The following is a 15,835-nucleotide window of genomic DNA, read 5'->3' on the forward strand; positions in this document are numbered from 1 at the left end:
AATATCATATTTCATTATATTTATTCAAAGTTAAAAATATATCTTACCTCTTTGGAAAGTTTAAAAACTTAATGTTTCTTTCACTCATGGGTCTTAGGATTTGAGTAAATTGTAGAGGAAAACTCTGTCTCAAGTGAAGAATGTGTATATAGTGTGTTCAGGTAAGGATTTGTGATTATTGATAGCCCCTTAGAGTTAATAGCTTTAATTTCCTTTCCTGGGCCTGACAGATTTCCCAAAGAGGAATTCTCTAGTCTCTAGTCTTAAGGTAGAGTTGCTAGAGATAGCTATTAAAAATATAGGGCACCAGTTAAATTTGCCCACAATATTTGGGACAAACATACATTAAAAAGTATTTGTTGTTTGTCTGAAATTAAATTTAACTGGATGTCCTGTATTTCATTTTGGAACCCTATCTGTGGGTATAAGCGTGCTGTTATGTTAATGGGGATAGGGAAAAAGTAAGTTGGATATTTTGAGTCATCTTTTACTTAATCCTCCTGATTTTGGCAACTGTCTAGTGTCTTTGAGTCCCAAAGGCTTTGTGGTTCATTTTTTCCTTTTGTTTTCTACTGCATTGGGAAGCATAGTTGCCTTTCTGTGTGAGCTGAGCAATAGGATCAGCCTAGCTCACAGCAACCTCAAACTCCTGGGCTCAAGCGATCCTACTGCCTCAGCCTCCCAAGTAGCTGGGACTACAGGCATGCACCACCACGCCCAGCTAATTTTTTCTATTTTTGGTAGAGACCGGTCTTGCTCTTGCTCAGGCTGGTCTGGAACTGCTGAGCTCAAAGGACCTGCCCATTAGTTGGCCAATTAATCTCTTTCTATTTTTTAGTAGAGATGGGCCTCCCTCAGGCTGGTCTCCTACTCCTGACCTTGAGCCATCCTCCCGCCTCAGCCTTCCAGAGTGCTAGGATTACAAGCATGAGCCACCAGGCCCGGCCTCTACCTGCTTCTTATATAGACTTTGAATCAGTCTAGTTTCAGCACCCTGTTCTCTTTCTTTCTCCATTTTTTCCAGGTTTCTCCAGTTCCTGAGCTTTACTGGAGCTAACGTCATAAATCTTGATCTCCCTTTTGCGGGATACTTATGTTTCAACTTTTTCTGATGTACAAATTAGTTACCACTTAAATGCTTTTCACTTTTTTACTTTCTATTGACATGTCTTATTTCCCATTGTTACAAATTTTCTATTTTCTTTGCTATTGTGAATTTATGATTTAATTACGTTGTATTTTATTGGGTTTTTTGGAAGGAGTGGAGAAATACATTCTACACACCATGCTTAAGTGAAATTATACTTTTTAAAGACATGTGGTAGTAAGAGCTATGAGAAATAGGATTAATAGGTAAGAAGATTGAGAATTTTTGAGATCAGGGCAGTGGAGGAATCATCCGTGTTAATACTGAAGTGTCAAGTATTTTGGTGAGGAATAGAAGGAGACAAGTGCTAAAGTAATTAAGGAAGGAAAGATGTATTTGGGATGGGGATGAGGGCTAGGGAAAAGATAATGAGGATTGGGAGAAGTGGTTTAAGTGAGTAGTGTTGCCTCCAAAAAGGAAATGTTGAGAATTAACACTTGAATAATGATTGGGAACCCATAGAAAATCAAGGAGTATGTTGGCTTTTTCTCTTAATCCTGAAAAGCTATCATTTATTCTATTTATAAGTAAAGTCCAGTTATCAATTTTTTCTTCAGAAGATTGTGCTTTTGGAATTGTATGTAAAAATATCTTTGCCTGACCCAGAGTTACAAAGAACTTTGCCTGCGTTTTCATCTGGAAGTTTTGTAGTTTTAAGTTTTATATTTAGGTCTATGATTCTTATTTATTTATTTATTTTATTTCGATAGATTGAGGGGGTACAGTTTTTTTGTTACATGGATGAATTGTATTAATGTATGGTGAAGTCAGGGCTTTTCGTGTACCTGTCACACAAATAGCATACATTGTACCTGACAGGTAATTTTTGATCCCCTCCCCTTTCTGAGTCTCCAGTGTCCATTATACCACTCTGTATGACCATGTGTACCTATCTTTAGCTCCCACTTATAGGTGAGAACATGTGGTATTTATTTTTCCATTCTTGAGATACTTCATTTAGGATAATGGCCTCCAGTTCCATCCAAATTGCTGCAAAAGACATTATTTCATTCGTTTATATCACAGAGGTTACTGGATTCTGGTTGGCCCCTCCAAATGTACTATGGCCTGCACATTTTCTCCATTCAGCAAATTGAGATAATCTAAGGGCTCAATTCATATGTCCATACCCCCCCTTTTTTTTTAACTTTAAAATAATTTTTTTTTTAATTTCAGAATATTACAGGGGTAAAAATACTTGGGTTGCATAGATTGCTTTTGTACTGCTTGAGTTAAAGATATAAGTGTACCCATCACCCACATAGTGTACATTTACCCATTATGTATGGTTGCACCCATCCCCTTCTGTCCCCACCATCTGCATGATTTCTGCTGAATTTTACTTCCATCTGTGCAAATGAGTGCTAATTGGTTAGTTCCAATTTAATAGTGAGTATATATAGTATTTGTTTTCCCAAATTCTTTAGCTATTTCACTAAGGAGAATGGTCTCCAGTTCCATCCAGATTGTTGCAAAAGGTATTAATTCATTTTCTGTGGCTGAGTAGTACTCCATAGTATACATATACCATTTTGTTAATCCACTCATGAATTGATGGGCACTTGGGTTGATTCCACATCTTTGTGATTGTGAATTCTCTTGCAATAAACATTCTAGTGGAATTGTCTTTTTGATTACTTTTTTTCCTTTGGGTAAATACCAAGTAATGGGATTGCTGGATCAAATGGCAGTTCTACTTTTAGTTCTTTGAGGAATCTCCATACTATTTTCCATAGAGGTTGCACTAGTTTGCAGTCCCACCAACACTGTATAAGCATTCCTGTCTCTTCACATCCACATCAGCATTTATTGTTTTGGGACTTTTTGACAAAAGCCATTCTCACTGGGGTTAGGTGATATCTCATTGTGTGTGATTTGCATTTCTCTGATGATTAGTGACATTGAACATTTTTTCATATGTTTATAGGCCATGAGTCTATTTTCTTTTGAAAGCTTCTGTTCGTGCCTTTTGCCACATTTTAATGGGGTTGTTTGATTTCTTTCTTGCTGATTTGCTTGAGTTCTTTGTAGATTCTAGTTATTAGCCCTTTATCAGATGTATATCATGTGAATATTTTCTCCCATTCTGTAGGTTTTCTATTTGCTCTGTTAATTGTTTCCTTGGCTGTGCAAAAGCCTTTTAATTTAATCAAGCCCCATTTATTTATTTTTGTTGTTGCTGTGATTGCCCTTGGCATCTTCTTGATAAATTCTTTGCCTAGACTGATATCACTGTCCTTCAGTTCCCAATGTACAGTGTCTTGAGTGCTGTTTCATATATTTTTGTCTAGTTTGTAGTTGTTTTAGGCAACAAGATAGTTTCCCTGTTTCTTCATCTTGACTGGAAGCAAAAGTCTTGCAACTAGTAATTTTTATGTCTTATTTTAACAAACTAAAAATTATAGCTGACTTTTCAGGATAAAATAAAGATTTCCTCTATATTCTTCTCTTGATTCATCAGTTGTTGACATTTTGCCATATTTGCTCTATGGCTCCCTTTCTCTCTTTATATAAATATATGTTACTATTTTTTCCTGAACTGGTTGTGATTTAAAGACGTCATGTCCCCTTATTTCTAAGTACTAATGTATATATTTTCTAAGAACATACCAACAATATAATGATCAAATTTGGGAAATTTAGCATTATCATATGCTATTCCTGAAAATGCATTCCATAACCAACTTTAAAACTGTTCTAATAATGTCCTTTTTTTTTGACATTTAATCAAATGTTTTTGTTTTAATGCTGATCCAGGATTCAATACAGAATCACTCATTCCTTTAGTTATTATGTTATTTCAGTGACCTTTAATCTGGAACACGAATGTGAGAACTCACACTCTGTGATTTGGGAATTTTTCATTTTTACTGAAAGTTATTTTGAATTGTGTACATTTTGTTTTACATCCTAAGAACATGTTTTGTATGTGTGTGTGTGTGTGTGTGTGTGTGTGTGTGTGTGTGTGTGTTTGTATTGCTCTTGGACGAATACTGACAGATGGAGAACCTAGCTAGCCATCTTTTATTTCTCAACTGCCTGGACTATTGTTTTCTCATCATTCTTTGAGTACTTCTTGGGTTAATAAGATATACCAGGCTCATCTTGAATGTTTCTTTTTACAGTCCTAGAATTAACCCTTTTCCTAAGAGTCCTGGTTCCTTTTAGTGAAGAGAATGTTTGAATATTCAGCCGATTTACTATGTATGGAATTTTAGGTTTCACAGTATTTTACACTACAAATTATACATCAATGAATATCTTTGTACAGATGTACTTTTGTGTAACAGATGTCTTCAGGGTAAAGTCCTAGAAATGGGGTTTTAGGTGAAAGTGTAAATATGCATGAGAGTTTTGTTACATATTGAACAATATAAATATAAATTGATAGTATATAAAATAGGTATTGATGTTGTACCATTTTGCATATGCACCAGAAATATATGAAGGTGCCAGCTTCCACTTAATCTGAGCAACAGAGTTTATATCAAACTTTTGAATTTTTGTTTATCTGATGGGTAAGAAATGATGTCTAGCCTAGTTTTATTTTATATTTCTCTAAAAGGGGTGAAATTAAAAATATTTTTATATGTTTAAACAGCTGTTGAATTTTGAGGACTTACTTTATTTTGAGCTGAAGATGAATTCTACTTTGTTTTTTTAATTCATCTAAAATTATACCTGTCTGAATATAGTCAACTCTCTTCTGAAATACTACAGTGAAACAGATAATTCTCAAATAACACGACTTATTTGAAAAGAGATATTGACTTAGCTTTTAAACATAAAGTAGCTTAGCTTGTAAACATGAAGTGGATTGAAATATTGGCAATGCTTTATATAGCACATGGGAATAAAAAGAAATGAAAAATGCTTTTTGATAAACCAGTCTTATTATTTAGTAGTCATGTAATATACATATAATGTAACTGCCACAACACATGATTTGAAAGCACTAATTTATTCAAACATAATTGATATATTAGGGAACAATTTGAGCTTAACATGAATTTTGCATTTGCTTATATATGAAACCAGAAGCACTAGGTGGATGCAGAAAACTGTACCCAGCTGATTCAAGCTGCTTAGGAATACCCATCAGACACACACTTCAGTCCTATACTGGTTACCTTTATTTACATCTTTGTTATGAGCCACATCCATCCATACGTGGTATTGCGGCTTTCTATCCAATTTTAGACAATTGTACCACTTACAGTAACTTACAAGTTGCAACCCTTTTGAAACCTACTTTGATAAGGAAACCTTAGGTTTTTCAAGATGAAGTGCCGTATTTATTGTATTAGTCATGTATTTCTTAAGCATTTAGTATGTATAAAACTGCAAAGTTTTTATTAGGTTGCTATCCTTTTTTAATGTGTCCCTGATTAATTTCTTGAGGGTTAATGCCTTTAACCCCATTTTTCCATAAGCCCTGTGGTATTTATTGTGTGATTTTTATGCAACCCAATGATTGTTAGGAACAAAAATATTTTGGTATAGCAGAACTTGTAGATTAGAATTACTGGGAGAGCTTTAAAATACTGATGCCTAGACTTCATCCAAAACCTATTAAAGCAGAAATTCTGGTAATGAGGCTCAAGAATTGGTATTTTAAAAAGGCTTCTAGGCCGGGCGCGGTGGCTCACGCCTGTAATCCTAACTCTCTGGGAGGCCGAGGCGGGCGGATTGCTCGAGGTCGGGAGTTCGAAACCAGCCTGAGCAAGAGCGAGACCCCGTCTCTACTATGAAAATAGAAAGAAACTAATTGGCCAACTAATATATATAGAAAAAATTAGCCGGGCATGGTGGCTCATGCCTATAGTCCCAGCTACTTGGGAGGCTGAGACAGAAGGATCGCTTGAGCCCAGGAGTTTGAGGTTGCTGTGAGCTAGGCTGATGCCACGGCACTCACTCTAGCCTAGGCAACAAAGGGAGACTCTGTCTCAAAAAAAAAAAAAAAAAAAAGGCTTCTACTTGCTTCTTATTGCAGCCAGTTTGTGAACCACTAGCCTAGGGAAACCAAGAAGCTTTGAAGAAAATGTAGAAAGAGGGCTCTTATAAATGGGAAGTATGTAAAGTTTCTTGTGCACTTGCAATTGAGTTTTTGAAAATGTCAGTTTTAGGGAAATTTAATGAATTGTTGTCTGGATTTATATATCTCATAAGGATTCAGAGACTCCAAAAACATTTTTCTTGTGTAATAGGCAAACTCTGAATAAAAACTGTTGTTTCAGAGAACCATTGATTTTGAGTTATTTTGTGGTACAGAAACTATGCATTCTTTATGGAATTTTTATGTTGCATTAAAATATTCAAGTGAGAAGAAAGAAAACAAGTAATTGGAGGATATAGTATGCAGGGAAAAGCTGTTTATGACAACTATTATTTAGGTATTCTTCAAGCTTGAGTCATCTTGTTGATTATTTTTAATGCTTTATTATAATTATAGTTCCAGCAGTGGTTTGTTCTTTGACTCAGTATCCTAGAATAAATACTTTTTGGTTTAATGAACTCAAAACACTTAAATTACTACTTGTTTATGGAGTATTGATTTACCCCACCACACATCTGTTAGTTCAAAGGTAGAAGACAAGAAGGGACATGATGTACATTTCTAATGACATACATTTTCCTCCCTATGAAGTTTTCTCTTGTTTAAAAATTGAGTACAGAGGTTATTTTCTTCATATCATGTATTCATCTTTGTATGACTGATACATACCATATACCTCTCTTGGCTTCCTAAATATAAAATAGACATTTTAGGATTTGTGTTAAATATTTAGTGTATGCAACTGATCTCTTTTTTAAGGAGATGAGAATATGATTTTTATAAATTGAATCATTCTTCCATTTTATTATCAAATAAGTGATGCATTTATTTCTAGGAATTATTTTAATTTTGGTCACAAAAACAGTATCAAAAATCATATTTAAAAATTTAGAAAATATTTTGAAATTATACATTTCAGGTAACAGTATTTTTATGATATAATCTGAATATTATTCAATATATAACTTAGAATTTGGAAAAATGATCTATAATTATAACCAGTAATTTATTTCCCTGAGACATAGGAAAATGTATGCTATCTTTGTCAGTGTCTTAAAGTGATCCTACTTTTAATTATCCAGGGTGGTATTAGGGTTGGTTAGGTCAGAAGAAGATGATTATTTCTTAACTGTTCTGCATAGGGTGATATGGGGGGTGCGTGGGTCATTATTTTAGTCAGAAACCCAATTACAGTAAGAAGCCTCTTTCATTTCCATATCCATAGCTTCTAACAAAGCATGGGTATACAGAGCATGGATACAGAGATTAGTAAGTCATAGCAAGAATGGCCAAGAAGGACTTATTCACTTTAAATGTATTTGTGCTACAAAGTAGATGGCCTAAAGAGAGCACATAGCTTTTCCCTTAGGCTCTTAACCCCTACTTTAATGATAAAGTACTAAATATAGATTAAAGATTACTAGATAATTTGTAACCGGTTTGAAAAATACTAATACTTTCATCAGTTTAGCCTAGATAGTTATCCTTAAAGTCATTTTTAGATGTTAGGGCCTTTAGGTGCCCATACTTTTTGTTTCCTCCATGTATCACGTTGTATCAGGTCTAGCATGTTAAGAGGTAGATTTGTGTTTGAATCTGAGCTCTTCCACTCCTTCACTCCTTAGCTGTGTGACCTTGGACAGATTATTTACTCTCTCTGACATCCAATTTCCCCATTTTTAAGGTGAAGATATTTGCCTGATAGTAATGATAAAAGGAGTAAATAGGAGAAAGCCTGTGAGTATGGGGGGGGGTTGATAATGTTAAAGAGGAGGAGCAGAGGGTCACTTAGGTAAGTGAGGTTAGCTTTAATAGGGTTGGGGTGGTAAAGAAGTAATGGAGACCATCAACTCCATCTCTTGGTTCTGTCTTACACAAGATGTGAGAGAAGAAAACAGCATTTATTTGATAGAGCTCCGGAGGAAGGCGGTGTCTTATGTATATAGCCTAGTTTATATGTTCTGGGAGAAAATGCAGAAATTCCCCTCTTCCCCCAGGCATCTATTTGAAGGGTTTTAAAAAAGATTATATTGGGCAGTAGATGGAAGAGTTGTTTGGGTTCGGGGCGGAAAGCAAGGGCTTTGCTATTTAAAGAAATGTTGAGTTGAAGAAGCCAATCAAGGACAATTTGGAGATATAGGAAATAGGGAATAACAGAACAACTTCTCTAGGATTCAGAAAGGGAATGGAATGTAGCAGAGTGGAGAGCAGGAGTTTCATATAGAAGCTAAAGAGGAGGTAAAACATTTCCCAGGTTCCTAACAGTAATTCATTATTTAAAAAAAAAATTCCAAAAGATCCACTAGAGCTGCTCAACAAAGGAATCTTCTCTGGACATGAGTTATATAACTCAAAGAATTTATGAGGATAGCACTAAGGAAGGAAGTAGCTAGAGGAAGATCACAGGGTGCTAGAACTGGAAGGGTCTGTGAAGGTCTTTAATCCAACCCTTAATTTTTGGTAGGAGTCAGCTGCTGAGGTTAGGTGATTTGCCTCAGAAACATAAAGGTGGTTGGGCGTGGTGGCTCACGCCTGTAACCCTAGCACTCTGGGAGGCCGAGGCAGACGGGTCCTTTGAGCTCAGCAGTTCCAGACCAGCCTGAGCAAGAGCAAGGCCCTGTCTCTACCAAAAATAGAAAAAATTAGCTGGGCGTGGTGGTGCATGCCTGTAGTCCCAGCTACTTGGGAGGCCGAGGCAGAAGGATCCCTTGAGCCCAGGAATTTGAGGTTGCTATGAGCTAGGCTGATGCCATGGCACTCTAGCTGGGGCAACAGAGTGAGATTCTGTCTCTAAAAAATAAAAAAGGATAAAGGTAACTTTCTCTGGCCAGTTATCCTTCTGGTTACTCTTCTTCCTCAGAAGAAAAAGAAATGTGGTCTTTAAGTCCAAGAAGAACAAAAGCAATTGAGCACTGGGTCTAGGAAGCTGGAAAAGTATTGGGAAAGAAGAGGTAATGTAATTTCTTTTCTGGGCTGATCTGTGGTTAGATATTTAGATTTATTCTTTGTAATATCTTGGTAGTCATGTGGCTCTCCCTTCCTCCCTCCCCCTCTCCCTCCCTTCCCCTCTCTCTCTTCCTTCTTCTTCCTCTCTCCCTACCTCCCTTCCTCCCCCCCCCCTCTTTCTTTCTTTTCTTGATGGGATCTTGCTATGTTGCCCATGCTGGTCTCAAATTCCTGGGCTTAAGCAATTCTCTTGCCTCAGCCTTTCAAGTAGCTGGGACTACAGGCACGTACCATTGTGCCAGGTGCTTTTACTTCTGAGATTGGACAGTGAGCTAAGGCAGTTCGGCATATTTGATACCATTCTTTAGAAATCAAGTATTGAATTTGATTATATTGATTTTCTTTAAAAATATTTATGTAAATACCTTTTGTCCACATAGCATTTTTATTTTATGTGGATTCATTGTAGTTATTATGTTAGTATTTAATAATCTGAGAAGTTGCAATACTTGGAATAACAGGGCCTTGAAAGTTTCAATATTTCCATTTTTAGAAAGGCTTTAGAGAAAGTAAAATTCTCCTGATATTGCAGGATATACTTAACTGAGATGATCCATCTCCTCTTTCATCAAGTAACTTTAGTCCTTTGGTTCTTTAAAAAGCTTACCAGGTGGGTCTGGTGGCTTGCACCTGGAATTCAAGCTACTAGGGAGGCTGAGGCAGGAGGAGTGTTTGAGCCTAGGAGTTCAAGGCTGCACTGAACTATGATTGTGTTACTGCACTCCAGTTTGGGCAACAGAGCATGATCCTGTCTCTCAAAACAAAGCTTCACCAGATAAGAACATGCACTTCTGATACTGAGACATAAACTATTCAGAAAAGGATACTAGTTAATTCCTGTTGTTTTTACAAGGGAAAAATGTTAAATGCTGTAGGAATAATGAATATATCTAGGAACTCATCACAATGAGTTACAGAATTGATGAAGTTTTACATGTGTAATTAATTTTTAGAAATTATTATATTATCATTATTAAGTATTTGAATGTTCTAAGACTGTTTGACTCAGATATGGTACTTATAGTATGTTTTTTTCATTCTTGTTGTGCTTAGGTTCATTGAGTTTCTTGGACCTGTGGGTTTTTTAGTTTTCATCTAGTTTTGAAAAATTTCAGGCATTATTTCTTTAAATAAGTTCAAGGGCATGACACTGGTTTCTAGTAAGGGCTTTTCCTGTCTTTCCTTGTGTCTCATTAGAGGTTTCCAACCAAATATGTATTCTTTTTATTATTAAATTTTCCAATATAATTAGTTTTTACAAAAAAGGTATATATTTATGGTATACCATGTGATTTTTTGATATACATGTACCTTGTGTAATGATTGCTATGATCAAGTTAATTAACATATCTATCACCTCACACAGTTATTTTTTTTATGGTAAGAACACTTAAGGTCTCACTATAGTTACCATGCTGTATGTTAGATCTCCAGAACGTATTCATCCTGCATAACTGAAACTTTGTTCTTATTGACCGACATGTCCCCATTTCCCCACCTTTTAGCCACTGGTAACCACCATTCTACTCCTTTCGTCTGTGAGTTTGACTTTCTTACATGCCACATATAAATGAGATCATGCAGTATTTGTTTTTCTGTGCTTGGCTTTTCCGCTTAGCATGATGCCTTCTGAATTCATCCATTTTGTCAAAAATGGCAGGATTCCCTTATTTTTTATGGTTGAATAATATTCCATTAATAATGTGTGTGTGTGTGTGTGTGTGTGTGTATTATATATATCACAATCTCCTTATCCATTCATCTGTTGATGATGGTTTCTCTATCTTGGCAATTGTGAATATGGCCTGTCTAGTCTGTTTTGTGTTACTATAGCAAAATAATTGGAACTGTGATTTATAAAGAAAAGAAATTTACTTAGTTCACGATTCTGCAGGCTGGAAAGTTAAAGGGCATGGCCCTGGTATCTGGTAAGGGCTTTCACGCTCCATCATAACATAGCTGAGAAGGTCAAAGGGGAAGTAAATGTGTGAAGAGAGAAAGCCTAAGGGGCTTTATAATTACCCACTTTTATGGGAACTAATACATTCTCACAAGAACTAATCTAGTCTTGTTAGTGAGAACTCACTACCACAAGAATGGCATCAAGTCACCCATGAGAGTGGAGTCCTAATGAACTAAGTACCCCCCATTTGGCCCACTTCCCCCACTACCACATTGGGGATCAAATTTCAACATGAGTTGTGGTGGAGACAGACAAACCATATCCAAACCATAATAGTGCTACAATGAACTTGAGAGTATAGATATCTCTTTGACTTACTAATTTTCTTTTCTTTGTATGTATTCGTAGAAAAGGGATTTCTAGATCATTTCGCAGGTCTATTTTTATGATAATTTTTGAGAAAGCTCCATAATGTTTTCCATAATGGCTTTCCCATTTACATTCCCACCAACAGTATACAGGGCTCCCTTTTCTCCACATCCTTGTCAATACTTGTTATCTTTTGTCTTCTTGATAATAGCCATTTTAACAATGAGGTGATAGCTCATTGTGGTTTTGATTTGTAGTTATATGATGATGAGGGATGTTGAGCACTTTTTCATATACCTTTTGTGTGTCTTCTTTGGAAAAGTATGTACTTAGGTTCTTTACACATTTTTTAATTGATCTATTTGTGTTTTTGCTGTTGAGTTGTATTAGTACTTAATGTATTTTGGATGTAAACCCCTTATCAAATATGTAATTTGCAAACATTTTCTTCAATTCTGTAGATTGCCTTTTTATTTTGTTAATTATGTTTTTTGCTTTGTAGAAGCTTTTTAGTTTGATGTAGTCTCATTTATTTTTGCTTTTGTTTTCTGTGCTTATGGTGTCATAACCAAAAAATCATTGCTAATACCAATGTCAGGGTGCTTTTTTCTTATGGTTTTTTTGAAGGAGTTTTACACATTCAGGTTTTATATTTAAGTCTTTAGTCCTCTTCAAGTAAATTTTTGTGTGTTGTGTAAGATAAGGATCCAGTTTCATTCTCTTGCATGTGGATATCCAATTTTCCTAACACTATTTGTTGAAGAGAATATCTTTTCCCCATTGTATATTCTTAGTGTCAAAGATTAGCTGATCATAGATGTGTGTGTGAGTTTATTTCTGGACTCTTTATACTGTTCCATTGGTCTATTTGTTTTTATGCTATATGTTTTGGTCTATATGTTTTGATTAGTATAGCTTTGTAATATAATTTCAAACAGGAGTGTTACTTTGAAACATTTTAATGATAATCATTCTTTCAGTACATGAACACAAGATATCTTTCCATTTATTCACATCTTCTTCAATTTCTTTCATCAATATTTTGTACTTTTCAGTGTCAAAATCTTTCACCTCCTTGGTTAAATATATTCCTAAGTATCTTATTTTTTTTGATGCTATTTTAAATAGTATTTTTTAAAAGTTTCTTTTTTGAGTAGTTCGCTGTTAGTGTATAGAAACGCTACTGATTTTTGTATGTTGATTTTGTATTATGAGACTCAATTCATTTATTAGTTCCTAACAATTTTTTATGGAGTCTTTAGGGATTTACTTTAATTAATTAATTATTATTTTTAGAGACAAGGTTTTGCTTTGTTGTCCAGGCTAGAGTTCAGTGATGTGATCATAGCTCAATGCAACCTCAAACTCCTGGGCTCAAGTGATCCTCCTGCCTCAGCCTCCTGAGTAGCTGGGACAACAGGTGCACGCACCATGCCCAGCTAATTTTTTAAAGTTTATTTTTAGTTTTTTGTAGCAACAAGGTCTCACCATATTGCCTAGGCTAGTCTTGAACTCCTGGCCTCAAGTGATCCTCCTGCCTTCCAAAGTGCCAGAATTACAGGTGTGAGCCACTGTACCTGGCCAGGTTTTCTCTATTTAAGATCCTATCTATTGTAGACAGTCACGGTTGATGTTAGAGTCAGTGACTTATGCTGGTATAATCCAATTATAAATAACATTATTAGCAAGCAGGTTTCTCTATAATAAAGGAATTTGAATGTCTGCAGATGGCTTACAATATTTTGTTTATTAGGTTACAAAGAATTATCTTCCACAAATTATTTTAACAAACTATGCCTTGTTCATTGCTATGCCGTAAACAAAGAGTTGTATCTGCAAAGTGCTATACTAGTTTTATTGCAAATGTTGGAGTAAATTTTACTTTTGTTTGCCTATTTATTAAGCATCTGTTAACATCTTACTGTTCTCTCTTTTAACAAATATTCCAGCCACTCATCTAATTCAACTAATATACTACCTAAACATTTTCTTGCTACTCTCAATCATTCCTTTTATGTCAGTTTCATTTGTATTACATGCTGTTTTGATCTTTCTATTGTTTTATAAGTTGAAGATAGACTTGTTTATTTTTCCTTCACCATCATAATACTATCCATTTTCAGTTTAAAATAAAAAGATTTTTAAAACCCTTTTTATGGTATGTATTTAATTTATGGTTTTAGTCTACATTCCTCATTCCTTTTCTCCTTTTCCCTCCCTCCCTTTTTCCCAGCCGCCCTCTCCTTCCTTCCTTCCATAAATATTTAGTATCTGTTGTCTTGGGCATCACAGTAAATACCTCAAATGGTAGACAGAGACATGGTACTGCCTTCATGGAGGTTCCATTCCAGTTGAGGATACATTAAAAAAAAAAAAAACACATACAGATAAATGATTGTTTTAAGTGCTGAGAGAGAGAGAAGAGAGAGAATAACAAGGATTCATGAAATTTAGCTGATTACTAAAGGAAGAGATGGCTCCTGTCATGTGAAGGAGAGGAAGAGCTTCCAGGAAGAAAAAACTTTCAGAAAGAGATTGTGGAGAACCTGTAGCCTTGTGGCCTCCTGGATCCTTTAGTGAGGCCTTTTGACTGAATCCAAATTTTACAGAACAAATTCTTTTAATAAAGGGATTTGTTCTGTGAAGTTTGGAGTCAGTTGAGGGGCCGCACTTGGGAATCTGGAAGGCCACAGGTTCCCCACCTCAGGAAGAGCTTGATATGTTCAGAAAACTGAAGGAAGAACAGTGCTCCGAGAATTTGTTTAGCTAGGTGGAGAATGTCAAAACATGAGGTTGGAAGGATAGACAGTGTACAGATAGTGGGAGACATTATAGTTCTTAGAAAGGAGTTTGGATTTTTCTTCAAATGCAAAGGAAAACCAGTGTAAAGTTTGAAGGAAGACAATGTTAATAATTTCTTTTGATATTTAAAGGGGAATGGATTAGAAATAGCATGTGAGTATACCATTTGTAATAGTCTAAGCCAGAGATAATCGTAACCTTCAAAAGGAGTGGCAGTGGAGATGCAGAGAGGTGTGTGGATTTGTGGTTAACTTTGGAGATAGAATCTGAAAGACTTGCTGATGGATTGTTTGTGGGGAAGGGTAGGCTGAGCTTCACAGAGCAGGGACTTTTGCCAGAAGAGAGGGAATATTTATTAGGGGCATTCAGGCATTGGGAGTGGGATAGAGCTAGGTTTTTGTTAAAGCTAGAACATAAATGGAAAGTTCTGATAAGGCATATGACGACTTTTCTAATCATAGAGCAAGAGTTCTGGAGGATATAGGATTCTATAGATAGCAGCTTGGTTGGATTAGGAGATATTGAGGGCAATGTGGAGTTGACAGAGTGATCATATGTGCTTTGGGACATTGAACTTCCTGCAGTGACTACAGTGAACAGGTCTGTTAGGCTAGGATATGCCCTTTTGGGAGAAGGAGGGCAATATAACTTAACTGTGGTCTTTAATGTTGGCTTCTAAGAAGTCTTTTCCCCTAGGCTGTAAGGACTCCCGCATAAAATCACAGAAATTTATTGCTACAAAGCATATAGAGAATACTTTTTGAGGATAGAAAAGAACACTGACTCATCTCACTTTTTTTTATAGCCTTAACATTCTTACACATGCCAAGGAATGTTTTTCCAATGTTATATTTTTCTGGAGTGAAAATATTAGATAAAAATGGCAAAGCTACACAAGTTATTAATGGCCATTTAGTTGATGTTTTTAGTTCATGTAGTATAGTTTTCTTTTTGCATCTTTGTTAAATTTTAGATTTTAAAGGAAGGGCTACATCAGTTTTAAATTGCTTTGTGATGTTAAGATCATATCAGTGGTCACAGTTTTGTATTTAAAAGTAAATACGATGGGTTCATAGGCTGCATATCATGTTCTGTTTTCATGATAGCATTTCACAACAACCCCCTCCCTAAACAAATACCCGCAAAGGTTATTGTTTTTGAAAAACTAGTGTTTTGCAGTGTATCAAAAACGAGATTACCAAGTTAGACTCTGGTAAATATGGACTCTAAGAATTTGCTTGTTTTAAACTATAATTTTGATTTAGATGTTTTTGATTTAGGAGTATATTGGAATATTAACAGAAAAAATAATTCTGTTCATTTACAGATCTAAAGTAATAAAGTAGAAAATTATTCTTGTTCATATCTGATACCATGTTGGGGTTTTTTTTTGTTTGTTTTGTATATTTAATGTAGATCCTCCCTGACTATGATAGGTCTCTGTTAATTGTTTCTGAATTGAATTTTGAAGACCTACAGTGAAGAATTTTCTTTTGTTACTTTTCTCAGTAAATATACATTAGGAAGTCTAACCAATAACAATTTTTTTTTT

The 15,835-nt window shown here is 35.4% G+C and overlaps 1 protein-coding gene across 4 annotated transcripts in view; it reads left to right on the forward strand.

The window, feature by feature from the left end:
• Positions 1–15,835, forward strand: part of FER (FER tyrosine kinase) — a 382,557-nt gene that overhangs the window by 57,689 nt on the left and 309,033 nt on the right. The window lies entirely within an intron of this gene.

The sequence above is a fragment of the Microcebus murinus genome, chromosome 11 (assembly GCF_040939455.1).
Source record: "Microcebus murinus isolate Inina chromosome 11, M.murinus_Inina_mat1.0, whole genome shotgun sequence".
Taxonomy (NCBI): domain Eukaryota; kingdom Metazoa; phylum Chordata; class Mammalia; order Primates; family Cheirogaleidae; genus Microcebus; species Microcebus murinus.